The 13,972-nt window shown below is 35.5% G+C and overlaps 1 protein-coding gene across 2 annotated transcripts in view; it reads left to right on the forward strand.

Moving 5' to 3' along the window:
* Positions 1-13,972, forward strand: part of PKN2 (protein kinase N2) — a 54,574-nt gene that overhangs the window by 1,097 nt on the left and 39,505 nt on the right. The window lies entirely within an intron of this gene.

Below are 13,972 nucleotides of genomic sequence, written 5' to 3' on the forward strand. Positions count from 1 at the left end.
TTCCTTGTTCTGAAGGAATCTTGCTTTTCCTTTTCTTTTTTTTTTTTTTTTTTTTTAATATACATCACTAAATCCATGCAAGTTGTTATGTTTACCCAGGCAAAGAATGTGTCTCTGAATTTATTAGTTGGACAATGAGCCAAAGTAAGAAGTCCATAAATGGAAAGTATTGAATTTAATGGTCAAATAAAAATTAGAAAGGCATGTTTTAAAAAAAAAAGTAATTTTATTTATGCAATGCTGTTAAGTTCTCCTGTGGTTCTGAATGTTGGAGGTGTGCTCACTTGAATAGCAAAGGAAGAGAAGGCACAACAGATGTAGGAGTCTGCTAAATATTGTAGCACATGAGATGGCTGAAGGCTAAGAATCCATCTAAAATGCTGAACTTTAATCAGTGGCTCATAAGTGCCTAGGAAGAATCAGTATGTTAATACAAACTTGATACAATGATATATAAGCTCGTAAACCTGTTTGAAGTGGAGAGCTGTGTGAATAACTAACTATAGTAGTGTTTCAGCTAAGCTAAATGGAAGCAGCATTTCTGTAGAAGTACCCAAAGCAGAGTTCCGATTACTTTAAACAGAAATGAGTGGAGATTTTTCTTTGGGGGCATAGGAAAGGTTGATTTTGGTTTTGTTTTGTTACCTTTTTTCTTGAAATATGAGACTGACAGTGATACTGATTAAAAAAAAAAAAAAAAAACAACCAAACAAAAAAACCCACCAACCAACCAAAAAAACCTAGGATGGATTAGATTCTCAGGTTGCGCTATCTGTTCCATTATATATGGTAATTTCTGTATTAATAAATACAGTTTCTTGCACAAGAAAGGTTAAGTTAGCATGGGAATGCCAGTGGAGTTTAAGCTTTGTAAACTGCTAACTTTTAGGTATTTTTAAGAGGAACTTTCCTATCAGAAAGAACCACTGTAAAGATAGTGTTGTTTGCCATGCCGTACATTAGCAGTGAAATATAAAGGCATCAATATAGTTCTGTTTGGGAATACCTCATAACAAATTGCTCTTCATATATCTGGACACAAAAGTTGCCTTAGTGGTATGGTCTGAAAGTAAAGGGAACTACAGTGAAGTGTGAGATACGCCATTTCACTCATGTTTCTTCAGGAGGGAACTTCCTCAATTGTAAGAACTCTAACCCTAAAAGTGCTTATATGGGAAACAGAATTTTGCTTGCATATTGCAGTCCTGCACAGAAAGATGAGGAAGTTGTAGAATTCTTGGCTACAGTAAAAGTTTAAAGGGTCAAGTCCATGGGTTGATCTAGATCATGGGTGATGTGTGGTCTAAATGTTTTGTTAATAGATGTGAAAACTTACTGAAAACAGGCTAAACCCAGTGTAAATGCCAAGCTTGTTCCTGACACATACTCTAAAGTATCAGTCAGTGATCAATGTAACACGTTGCTTTGTGCTGTGGTCAGGGCTGTGTGCTCCTGGTTATGACAACCCTGTGCACTTCAGCGTGCTGTACGGAAACTGTTAGCTTGGGGTGAAGTTGATAGAAGTGGAACAGTAGTTATGAATCAATTGAATGCTCCTGACAGAATGATTAGCAGACTGTCACAACTACTGACTAAGAGGATGTGTAGTAGATTCTGAGAAAATATGAAAAACGAAAGAGCAAAATAACTAGTTGCTAATAAGTAAGTGGTAAAACATAGATGCAGTATATGTCCTTGTTTCAAAGGCTTAATTAAACTGGCCTTAAATAGACCCCTAGATCTCGCTTCTCACAGTGACAGTTTTGTCTTTTAAATAAGTGATGCCGTATCAGATAGAGCAATGTCTATAAATCTCTGCTAGCAAATATCCACTTGATATTTCTGTCCTGCTTTTTTTACAAAATACCGTATCCATTCTTCTATATTTTATTTTACTTTAAACATTTTACAGACTGATAGTGGGATACAGAATGTATATCTTGCTACTTAGCAAGTTTTAAATTTAAGTCTGTTCAATGTGAAAAATGCAACACTTATTTCTCAGTAGTTAGCAGATGCAAAGTACAAGGTAAACTTGGCAGTAAGCAAATTGTCTTTATAGTTTGTTCTGGTAGCTTCACCGGCAAAATTTCCTGATTACTAAAGATTGAAAGATTACATAAAGCCAGATTACCCTTTTTTACCTCCTTTTATCTCCAGTACAGGTTCTTTAGTAGGAGGAGGAATGAGCTTGGGTAAGAACCAGTATTGCTGATGTTGTCTTCCCTTCCAAAATTCTGCTGTCCTTCTCTGGGCTTGCATCCCTTAGAACTTTGAACACCAGGTAAACTAGCCTCTCCAGTGCTTGCTCTCAGGTTAATTGCACAGTCTTTAACTCTTTGCTTCCTGATGAAAGTGCCAATTCTGTTTCTTCAAAGAAATTAAACTCTAACATACGGTGCTGTAGTTTGTTAAATAAGGCATCTACAAAATAAAATATTTTAAGTTTTGTATGGAAAAAAGTTTGGTTTGGTTTTTTTTCAAATCATTATTAAAAAGCAATTTGTTTGTGAAGTGTGTATGCATTCTTGGCAGTGATGGTAGATGTCAGCGTAGTAAATTGGTATGGCTGGGTTAACAGAAATTATTGCTTAGAGTATTTAAATTAAACCATTGTGTATGCACAGTGCTTACACTTGTATACTTTTAGGTGTTCACTACCACTTCTTTCTAGACAGTACTGTAAATCTTCTAAACTTGGGGCTTTTATTGTTAATGTTACAGGATTTATTTTACAAAAATTTTCACTTCACTCAAAGTTGAGTTTTGCAAAGCAATACTTGTTTAATATCAGAGGAAAAGAGTATATAACTTGGGTTTATTTGCTTAAATGAAATTGTTTGGTCAAGATAGAGAACTTGGGCTATACCCTGAAATGAATAAGCATTTAACAAACCCTCCATTACTTCAAGTGGAAATATTAAAGGCTCTTCCTGGAATTAATTTTTCAAACTCAACCATCATACATATTTTTGATATTACAGAACATTGTTAAAAATGTCTTTATAGTGGTCAGTATAAAGGGACTTTTTTAATGGATATTTTGGTTTAATACCCTGGTCACCTAATTTCCTAAGGTGCTGTACTTAGGGATCATAAAGCATAAATTTCCTGACAGAATCATGTTCAAAGGCCACAGTAATTTTTTTTTTTTTTTTAAATAGTGATGAACAGTACCACAACTGAAATATATGTAAATTATGATTATATGGTGGCACATCTGGTATAGTTTTTGGTTTGTTTTATTTTTTCCATTTCATATCTTGGGCAAGAATATCTGTCAAACTAATGTGACTGAACAATGCTTAGTGTTTTGTTGGTCTACATGATACAAATTGGACAGTTGAGTCTGAGGTTATACAACTGTGTTTTGTATATAAATGTGTATAAAATTGGGCACTTGTTAACCTACTAGCTGGGACTCTGAAAACCTGTATTTCATTCCTGGCTTCTCTGCTCGCAGCTAGGTGACATTAGGCAGATGGCTTTGCTTACTCATGTCTCAGTTTCCTCATCTTTAGAATAGAGTTAATGATGCCTGCTTTTTTGGAGTTAGAAAGTACTGGGTATTTATTATTAGCTGTGGTCAAGTGCCTAAGGACACCGTAAAAAGGTACAAGTAACCTAATTAATCTGTTTTGAAGAAACACTGTAATTGGGCTGAACACTCAGCAGTAAGACTGCCTACAAATAATATTCAGCTAGGACAGATTAGCTTTAAATAATTTTGAATTACTCTTGTTTCTTCAGGAGGAAAAAATGTCACATTCATGTGAAAATATCCTGAACTAGTCAATTGCAGTTTAGAAATGAAAATGTATGTACAGCTGCTTGGGACTTCTTAGGTCCCTGCAAATGCTTTCAAATAGGTGGATTTAGAGAAGCACTTCAGGTTTTTTTTCCATTTGTGGATGTATATTACTCTTTAAACAGTCCTCTGTTCAAATCTTGTATTAGCAAAATATACATCCTGTTCTCAGTGGAACATAAACAGTCCTTAAAATACCTTTTGGTAGGTGGATGGATGGAGTTTTTTGTTTTGTTTTGGGGATTTCCTTTCCTTTTTTGAATTCTGTTAATCTTCCTGTTAACACAGGAACATGTATATCATGTAGACTACATTTGACTGAATTTTCTCTATCAGACCAGCTGACTTTATAGGACCCAGATCTGTTACTTTAACTCAAGATAAATTTTTAGTGATGGCTAGTAGAAAAGTATTTAGTTACGCTATATGTAATAGCTCTTCTGGAACAATTTTATATATTGTGAAGGTCATTCATTACAATGTAACCTAAAATCTGCAGTGGAATAATTAGATAAATATGTCCTTGACATTGGGAAACTGGTTTGAGGATTTCACGTTGGGATTAAGGATTTCTTCATCAGTACCTCAGTGCTGAATTAGAGACTAAGATCTCTACATAGATTCAGAGTAACAAAGTCTTGTATGTGTTATGTGCAGTAGTGGAGGGCTCAGTCTGCTTGCCTTTTTTTTTTTTTTCTTTTTTTTTTTTGATTTTGCTAGAAATCACTTGTACAACTGGTACAAATTGATTGATGGTAGGTTTTTTGTTTGCGTTGTTTTTTCACTACATGGGTCCAGTAAGTGAATGGGTTCAGGAACAGACTGAGCTGAAGCATCTCTCATGAGGCTGCACTGTAGCATGGGCAAAGCATTTGTATGGTACTTTGAAGCTTTAATTATTAATGTTTGGTCTGCAGTTCCTGGCACAAGCAAAAGAGCATCTTTGCTAGTGTTTGGTGTGAGTGGAGGAGGTTCTTTTGTGAGATTTATATTGTAGAATTTAATCCATGGCTTCTGTTACTTTGAGATATGATTGAGAATTACTACATCGAAACAGAAACTAATACCGTTAACTAACTAAATGCTTTAGGCCTGTCCTTACAAGTACCAGCAGATATGATATGTTAGTTTATTTGAGCTGCAGCTATACATTTATGTCACAGTGACACAAATCGACACAATTTTTGTTACTGCCATTTAACAGCTACCAGTTACTTACTGTTTGACACCTCACCACTGAATTGAACCACTTGCATGGCAGTCTGGGAGTACATCCTTTGGAGCAAAGTACTGCTCTCTTGGTTTTTACATGGTTTTGTGGGATGATTTTCCAAACTTTGAGGAATTCTGTGACTATATGTCAAACTAAGGAAGTTTTGTGGCATCCATCAGGTTTGCCATACAAATTCTGGTAGCTGGTGAGGATGAGATGGCTGAGGTTTCTGTGGTGAGGAGACACTCACATGAACAGGATAGTAAATGTGCATTTGTGGGCTTATGTTCAGCTAAATGGGCCAGCTTTGCTGGGAATTCTGCTGCTGTTCTACTCTGCTTAATAGAAGAAGCTGAAATGAGGTTATTTGAGGTAGTGCATTTAACTTGAGTAGGGTGAGCTGAGAGGGTTCATGTGATCAGTTACTATGGCTCAGTTGTGGGACCACCAGCTGGCTGGGTAGTGGTGAGCTGATTGTTTTTTAGAGCAGGCCACGCCTTGCTTTTTCTTGATGTTAGGTATAGATACAGCTTCCTATGCTTTGTATCAACATTATGCCCACTGTGGCTGTACTTCCTGTTTACTGCTGCTGCCGTGTACCGAGCACTTCTGGAGTAAATGCACAGAGATGGCAAGACTGTGATCTCAGTAGTGGAATTTGCTGCTTCCATTGGGCAGGGAAAAATAGGAATATTAGCAGAAGTGTATTTTCCTAGGCCAAGTATATCTATACTAAAAGCCTTGGTTATTTTACTGTAGATACATAGCTAGCTCTCAGATAGGTACCAAATAAGAAATGATGACTGGAAAGGGCCAGGCTATTAAAGTTTAATATATGAAGCATTTCCCTGGGGTTTTTTTGTGCCATGAGAAAGACTGATGTGTGGCAAGACTCAGGAACAGTGTGCTCTGGCCCAACATACACATCAGGGCTAGTAAAAACCTTAATGTGGACATAACTAAATTAGTTTGCTATTTCTACCTCCAATTCCTATGGATTCCTTTAAACCTTGTTTTCTTCACTGGAGATGTATTGGTTTTTAAATGATGGAGAGTTTCTGACTTCTCTAAATAAGTGCAGATCAGAGAGCTTGAATCAGAAATCTCTAATATCTGGTCCCTGTCTTGGCGTTATGTATGGGAATCTGGTGTTGAAGCAAACTGCTTTTTCTCTTGAGGTTTTTCTGACATTTGTTACCTTGCAACATGGTAGAAGGATTTGTACATTTTAAGTTTCCATTAAATACCAGAGCACGTTAGCCTGAAAATGAAAGTAGCAGAATCAGTTCCATTTCTATTGAGAAGAACCAGGGAGACAACTTTCCATTAACTTTCCACACTTGTTATTAGGATGTAACAAAATGCAATAGGCAGCAAATCTGTAGTTAGGAGAAGGCATAATTAAGTCTGCAATACCAAGATACCAATGGATTGTACTAAAGTTATAAGACAAATCTCAGGAATATTGTAGGGCTCTGTTTGTTACTGTAATGAAACAATTCCAAGCAGATCAGGTCAGAAAGGAGAACTTTTCTTGTGGGTAAATACAACAATAGTAGTTTTCTGAGCCCTAAACACAGAAAATATTACTCAGTACTCAAATGCTGATACATCTTGTGGTTGTTTTTTTTTCTAGCTCTTAATACTCAAAGTACTTGAACATCATTACCACATACATTTTCTCTAATGCAATTTAAGAAATAATACACATATGTGAACTTCATAAATACATGTGCAATATCCTATGTACTCATATTTGTTAGAATGTTGAAATAAATAGGTTATTTAAATTAATAAGAAGTAATAGTAATTTTAGTTGTTATCTACCTGAAATAGGACTTGTAAATAATAGCAGTACATAGGTGTTCTGAAATTATTCATCTATTCAGCTGTGTGTATGTATTTTTTTTTCATATATAAACTTAATGCAACTTTTGAGGAGAAATTGAGAGTTGATGTATAAAACATCAGAAAAAATGTCCTTTTTTTGTTTTTCATTTCAAAGTCATAAACACAAACTGTCTAATTAACCAGGTAATAGTGATACAGTTTAGAAGATCACTGGTGCCATAGCTGGTGCCATAGTTAGTGATCTTAGGAACTTTAATGTATGTAATTTTGAAATACATTGTTTAAAGTATATTCAGTTTGCTTTTCTTTGTTGCAGTAAGATGTAAGGCAGGTCTGTGACATAAATTTAGGATGGAAAAGGTCTAGTTGGTTCATTGATGATGTCATGTGCTGGAATTGGAAGCGTTGCCCATACAGACTTGAGTCTGCTGCTCAAAGAAAGTGTCAGACTTCGTCAGCTGGTACCACTGCTGAAAGTGAGCATGTGCCATATTATGTTGCTTTACATTTGCACAGGCAGCTATATGGTGAACAGGTTTTGTTGTTTTGTTTTTGTGGGTTTTTTCGTCCCTAGATTTGTTTTCAGCCAGATCAAGTTTATAATTGCAGTTCACTGTGTGGCCATATAAAAGTTTATACTGCATATATCAGTGAATGGTCTGGAGCAGGAGCAAACTGTTAGAGGAGGTCAGGACTGCTGATTCTTTAGGATGCTTTTTATTGCCTGCAGTGGTGGTTCATGCAGTAAAATGCTTATCCAATTACAGATTCACATCTAAGGACTGTGTGGAGTCCAGTTCTGCTGCAGGTGAATATGCAGATAATGAGCAGTCCAAGCAGTGTCTGTGACAACTCTTTTCTAGCTTTCTAGACTCTAAACTCTTTTCTAACTTTCAAGAAGAAAGTCTCACAATATGCATGTGGCAGTGAAAACGTATTTGTCTGAAAAAGCATTAAAAATAGAATTGGTTTGGACATCATGCATGGATGGAAGATGTAGTTATATTTAGTTTGATGTTGAAGGCTGAGAGCAGCGGTAAGGTTTTGTAGCAGTACCAAGGTCAGTGTAGGGATATAACCCCAATATTAGCTAACTTTCAGAAGTGGTAAGCCTTTATTGTTCAACCTTTTATGCACTCAATGCCAGAAGTAGTTTTGGAAAATCTTGAGTCTTTTTGTTATTTCTGCAACTGAAATGGAAGAAAAAGTGAGTGTACAATTGAAATGGATGGGATTGAATTTTGGAGTGAAGACAAAGTACTGTGCAAGTAATGCTATAAATGCACTGCCCATAAAGATAATGAAGAGACTGAGGTATTATATACAGCTTGGTATGAATACATTTGTCAGTTAATGAGTAGCTCAATAAGTGTGAGACATTTGAATATTCAGTAGGGAAATAAACCCCATACAGTAATGAGTTGAATGTTGAATGAGTTGCAATAGGAAAATACCTGAATGGTCACATAAGCATCAATTAAAGCACCACTTAGAGGACTTCGAAGTACTGTGTACAAGACTGATTCCATGTTTCAGCCAAATTTGAGGGAGAAAAGGCCTAAAAATCTAGTGCAGAAGTAAGAAGTTTGAGATAACAAAGTGATTGAATGTTTTCAATGTTCTTGTGTTGAATTAATTCCAAAATTATCAATTCTTTCTCATTCTCCTTGTACTTACAAACCCTGAATGTTTTCTTTTGTATTTGTGCTGTTGAGGTAAAAGATTGTGTTTAAAATAAACAAGGAGATTGTTTTTGGTGATTCCAGGTGTTCCAAAGCTCTCTGGTAAAAACAAGCTTATTTCTGTAATGTAGGCTAGAAACTTTATGCCAGTCCTTAGAAAAATGTAAAACACTTGCTTGGTTCTGTTTTTCTACCTTTCTTACTTCTCTTCTGCAGGAAGAGGAACATAACCACTTCCTTTTATGATAGATTTTAGGACTTGCCCTATTTTCATGACTGAGCTTACTAGATAGGAGATTGAAGTTTCTTTTTCATCATTGTAATACATGTTATCACTTGGATTTTTGAGTAACATAAGCCCAAAAGCATCCAAAGCTATTGCTGAGAATTTAGAAGGAATGCACATTGACTGTGTGGTCTGTTGCTTTTTACAAGCACAATATCTAAAACCATCCAACTGTTTTTCTACTTCATATGTTTATTTATATGGGAAGACACTGCAAAACAATTAAGTGGAATATGTTTTAAGAGGATGTTTCCTTTATAGATGGATCTGCATATGGTATCTTCCTTTCCTAATACTTGAATTGTGGAAGCTAAAATTTAAGATAAATTAGGACAAAGAAGTGTCAGCTTTTCTGATTAGTATTATTAACCTCTGAAGTTGTAAAGGTGTGTGCTGCCTGCAACCCATCCAGAGCATGTCAGGAATTACACGGGCATAATCGGATGGGAAGACCCAATAGAGTAAACCAGATTCTAGCAAAAGTTTACAGAAGCCAAAGTCAAAGTTTCAGAGACTTGTATTGAAAAATACAAAAACAAGCATACAGATCTACAAAACATTTTAAAATCAGCAAGGCCTTTTTGTAGACATATTCTAAACTTAGTGACAGCAGTAGAAAAGTAAAAGTACTGTAAATCGTACATGCCTGACTACTTGTGTAGCATTCTTGAACTGCTGCCCATTTGGGACTCAGCAATCTCCTTTAATGGAAGCATGTTTTCTTCAATATTTGAGTTTGTTTGTTGCTTATTTATAAGCTCATATGAAGCTGTTGTTTTAGGCTGAAAATGCCTGGATGTCAAAAGTTATGATTTCCAAATTATAATATCCTTAGCTAGGGGTCCTCAGAAAGATTATTTAAATTTTATTATTGAAACCTAACTCATTATTTAGGGAGTTTTCTTCAAGTTGCTATGATTTGCATCTTTGGTTTCTCATCTCCTGAAGAGATGGGAACATGACATTTTGAAAATTAAAGGAGACAGTACTTCAATATAAGAACAACATCATCTCTTTCAGAGGGTTTTTTAATTGTACTCTACTTCTTTATTCATGCAAGTTAGTGTGAGTCAAACTAAGTATTTTTCTGTTGGGTAAAAAATTCACTTTTAACTATTCATTTTTATCAAGCTGGTTCATGTATGATTCCTCAGCATATAAGCAAGCCACTTCACAAAGGAACATCACAATCTAACTTTTTTTTAGTTTTGGATGTGCATTTTTCAAATAAAATATTAATCTATGGCAAAGTACACGGCATTTATCAGCAGTTATTTTTTTGTTTTGGGGGCAAACTCCTTTCTTGAATTCTGCCTTTACTTGTAATATGCTACATAATGCTGAAACAACTTACAATTTTAAATTTAGTTGCTTTAGAAATTGGTCTTCATCTGTATTAGGATTCTGTACGAAAGAACAAGTGAATATATTCTCAAGTTTTAAGTAAACTAATTCTAAGAGATTTTTTTTTAAATACTTAGAAAATTCTTAAGTGCAGGAGGCAAAGAAATGATGGCCTGCTGTAGAGGGGTATCCAGTATCATCATATATTTTTCAGGTTAGCAGCCAGACTAACTAATTTGGAGTGTTTCTTTTTGGTGGGAGTAACTCAGTGGTACTGTCAGGGCAGCAGTTTGTGTGCACATGGAAATTGATTTCTTTAACTCCAGTGACATTCTTGAACTAGATGATCTTGGGTATGAAAGAAAAGCAAGGGAGATCCAAGTACTGCTAATGGTCTCCCATTTTTGTAAGTTTTTTTCCTTTCTACAACAGACTATACTGTTTTATGAACTTGAAAGTAGCATTTCCTTTCTTTAGCATTTGCCTTCCTTCCCATCTGTTACTTTAATTAATTCAATGTCAATTTAAGGTTTATACTTGAAGTAAACAGATTTTTAAAACATAACTACAGGCATCCATATTCTGAATTGATTCACATACATTTTCTGAACTATGTAGCTGAATTATTTTCTTCTTCATTTCTAGCTGGCATGTAGTTTTTTCTGCAAATTATTCCACTAATTTTGATCTTGCACTTTGCCAACAATGTATATTGAAAATGTCAGATGTTTCTAATTACTGCTATTAATTTTTCCACTGTTATAAAATAATCTGTCTACTGTCCTGAAATATATGTTTCTTTACTGCAATGAATATGCTTAGTACAGAGTGAAGTACAACTACTGGGAATTCCTGCAAACCTGAGATACAAAGGCAGTGGGCATTTTAGTGGCATATACTGATAATGAACAGAGCTGTCTCTTCCTCACTCAGGGTTAGCTGGCTGTGGTTCTGGCATCTTCAGAAAATGGGGAGGACCTGTTCCTAGGCAGAAGCATTGGCTGTACCCCAGAATGTTCATAATAATGCTGGTTCATAATGTCCTGGCTGGGTAAAACCGTGCAAAGGGCATGAAAAAGAAACCAGTAATGTTCAGAGAGGTCAGAGATGTTTGGAATTGAGAGGACAGTAGCCTGAGCTAAATATAGTATCTTAGCTTAATTTGGAAAACAATGTATACAGATTAGGACTGTACTTTATTTTTGTAGTGAAATTTCTTTTTTTATTATAGAGACTGTTTTTTATTTTTCTCCTGTGACTCTTGACATGTTTAATACAATACTTGAGAGAGCATCAAAAAAACACACCCCACCCACTCACAATCAGCCCCTTCCAAATGCAGTTAGGAAATAGCCACAGCCACCTAATACTTACATTTCAGAATATGCAAGTCTCTTTCATCAAGTAGGAGTCGTCTTCCTGCTGGTATTTCTCAGTCAGGAGTTAATGTGTGTATTTTTCTCTCCTAAAGATGACATGCTTTAGATTAGATAGGTCATTATAGAGGAATACATTGTAGATCCTCTGGGGAATGCAGCAGGTTAACCATAAATAGCTTCTGACTGCAGTACTTTCTGCCCTTAGCATGAAGGTTTTCCTCAATGTCATATCTAGAGTATTTTTTGGTAGTTCTTAGTTATTAATAAAGCAGAATATTCTACTTTTGCTTAACAGATTTTTCATGCTACAGTTTCTAGTAGTACCTGAAGATTTTTCTCAGGCTGCTGACTGAAATGCTCCTGAACTGGAATGAAGTGAAAAACTTTTAGTCTTGAAGAAAAATGCCTTAAAAGTTATGAGCGTACTAAAATCAGATTCACATTGGCAACAAGTATTTCTAGGATGTTTTTTGAAATTGTGTATATGAAAACTGCTGTTTATATGTGCTCTGTAAAATAGGGTGAGGCTTTTAGTATTAAAAAATTGATCAATTTAGGATAAACAGGTTACATACCACATTCAAGGTTCCATTCACATGACTGTGGCTGGAAAACACATAGACTGCATGTGTAACCTTACCCTCTCTGAAAAGGGAAGAGTATTGAGATCACTAACAAGTATGTCTTGTGGGTTTTCTTGAATATTCAGCAGTATAAAAAACAACATCATTCCCCTAATTTAATGCACTTGTAAGGTGAGACCTTTTTGCCATTGTTATGTATGTGGGTTTATGGGATATCCTTTAAGATTTAGTTTTATATGTCTATACATGATACATTAAAAAAACTGTTGTTTTGTTCTGCTTTATTTCTGTTATGTTACAGGTCTTGTTGGTGCATTGGTTATTTTGAAACCATTGCTTCCCATTTTCTGTTTAACTGATATTGAGCTGTGCTGGTAGCAAGTGCTAAATGGAGGGGAGTCCTATACAAGTATGTGTGCAAAACAGGAAACAGCTTACTTGAGAGATGGAGCTAATGCTGAACATAAAGAGTAGAATTTGTTCAATATGCATTAAGAAATCCTTTGCTAAAATCCTAGGCTTTTATTCTACACTTTTCACAGGAAATTTCATATGCAAGTCATAAAAAAGTAGATTTACTTAGAGTACTGTATTGCAGTCACTGGGGAATCAGGGCTTCTAAAAACTAAGAAAATGTAGAAAGGTTTTAAAATCAAAGCTTTAGTCATATTTGTATTTAGAAATGTATTAAGAATTTTTTGCAATCCATGTAGGAAGTGAAATCACCTGCCTCTTTTTCATTGCTGTTGCATATAGAGCAGCTAAGTCAGGGAATTTTCTTTCGGCTTCTGTTGTAGTTTAAGACAGGATACTATTTCTTCATTATTCAATAATGCCTAGGGAATTCTTAAATAGAAAATGGACATTAAGAGCCAGTGAGAATCTTTCTACCATATTTTAAGGGTCAGAGGAAGAAGGATTGCAAAAACACTATTCAAATGTATCACAATGTGCATCAGTGATGCTCTGTAGAAGTCTCAGACAAATGGGATGTGAAGTAATGCTTCTATAAATAACCCTGTGTTCATACATAAGCTTTTACTGGAAGAGCATGGAATGAGATGCCTGCATCTCTACAAGTGGAATTTTGGGTGTGGCAGTCCCAGTAGGGAAAAGTGATTTTTTTCTACTGACCACCTGTAAAAGATGAGGAAAGGATTTAAGAAGACTTTCCCCTCCTTCTTTTACTGCTGGAGGTGAAAGCAGGAGTTGGTTCCAGCTGATTGGAGTGTAGGCTGTGAACTTGAGTAACTTTAGATAAAACAACCCAAGCTACTGTGAAAGAGTTCTCAATCCTAGAGTATGAAGACAGAGATCCTTGGTATAAATACAAACATACATCCCTTTCCTGTAATAACAGATTCAGCTACTAAGCTGGGAAACACATAAGCTCTGGTGAAGCTGCTGTTGCACACAGTCCTAGAAAGCAAAAAATCTAGTTCCTTCACCAGGATCTAATATTTAGCCACTTGGCCTCTTGCCTTATAAAACAGATGTGAGTATTATCTCTGATATGTATTGCTGCATTTTTTAATGTACAAAATAGTTGGCTGCTAAAGATGATGGCTTAATTAGAGTGGAATGTAGACTCTCAACTCTTCCATTACTTTTGAAATGGCTAAAAATAGCTCCTGTAAAACACAGTAAAGGAAAATGGACTAACATATCAGTTGTCTGTGCTGAAAGTTGTAATTACCAGAAACAAAGAAATTTGAGGGTTTTTCTTTTCAATTGCTCCTCATCCGTCTCAGAAATCGAGATTTTCATACAGGGACCCCTTTATTGTACTTTTCAGATTAAAGAAATTGAGTGTATTGGTCTTCAA

The sequence above is a fragment of the Vidua chalybeata genome, chromosome 9 (genome assembly GCF_026979565.1).
Source record: "Vidua chalybeata isolate OUT-0048 chromosome 9, bVidCha1 merged haplotype, whole genome shotgun sequence".
Lineage (NCBI taxonomy): Eukaryota > Metazoa > Chordata > Aves > Passeriformes > Viduidae > Vidua > Vidua chalybeata.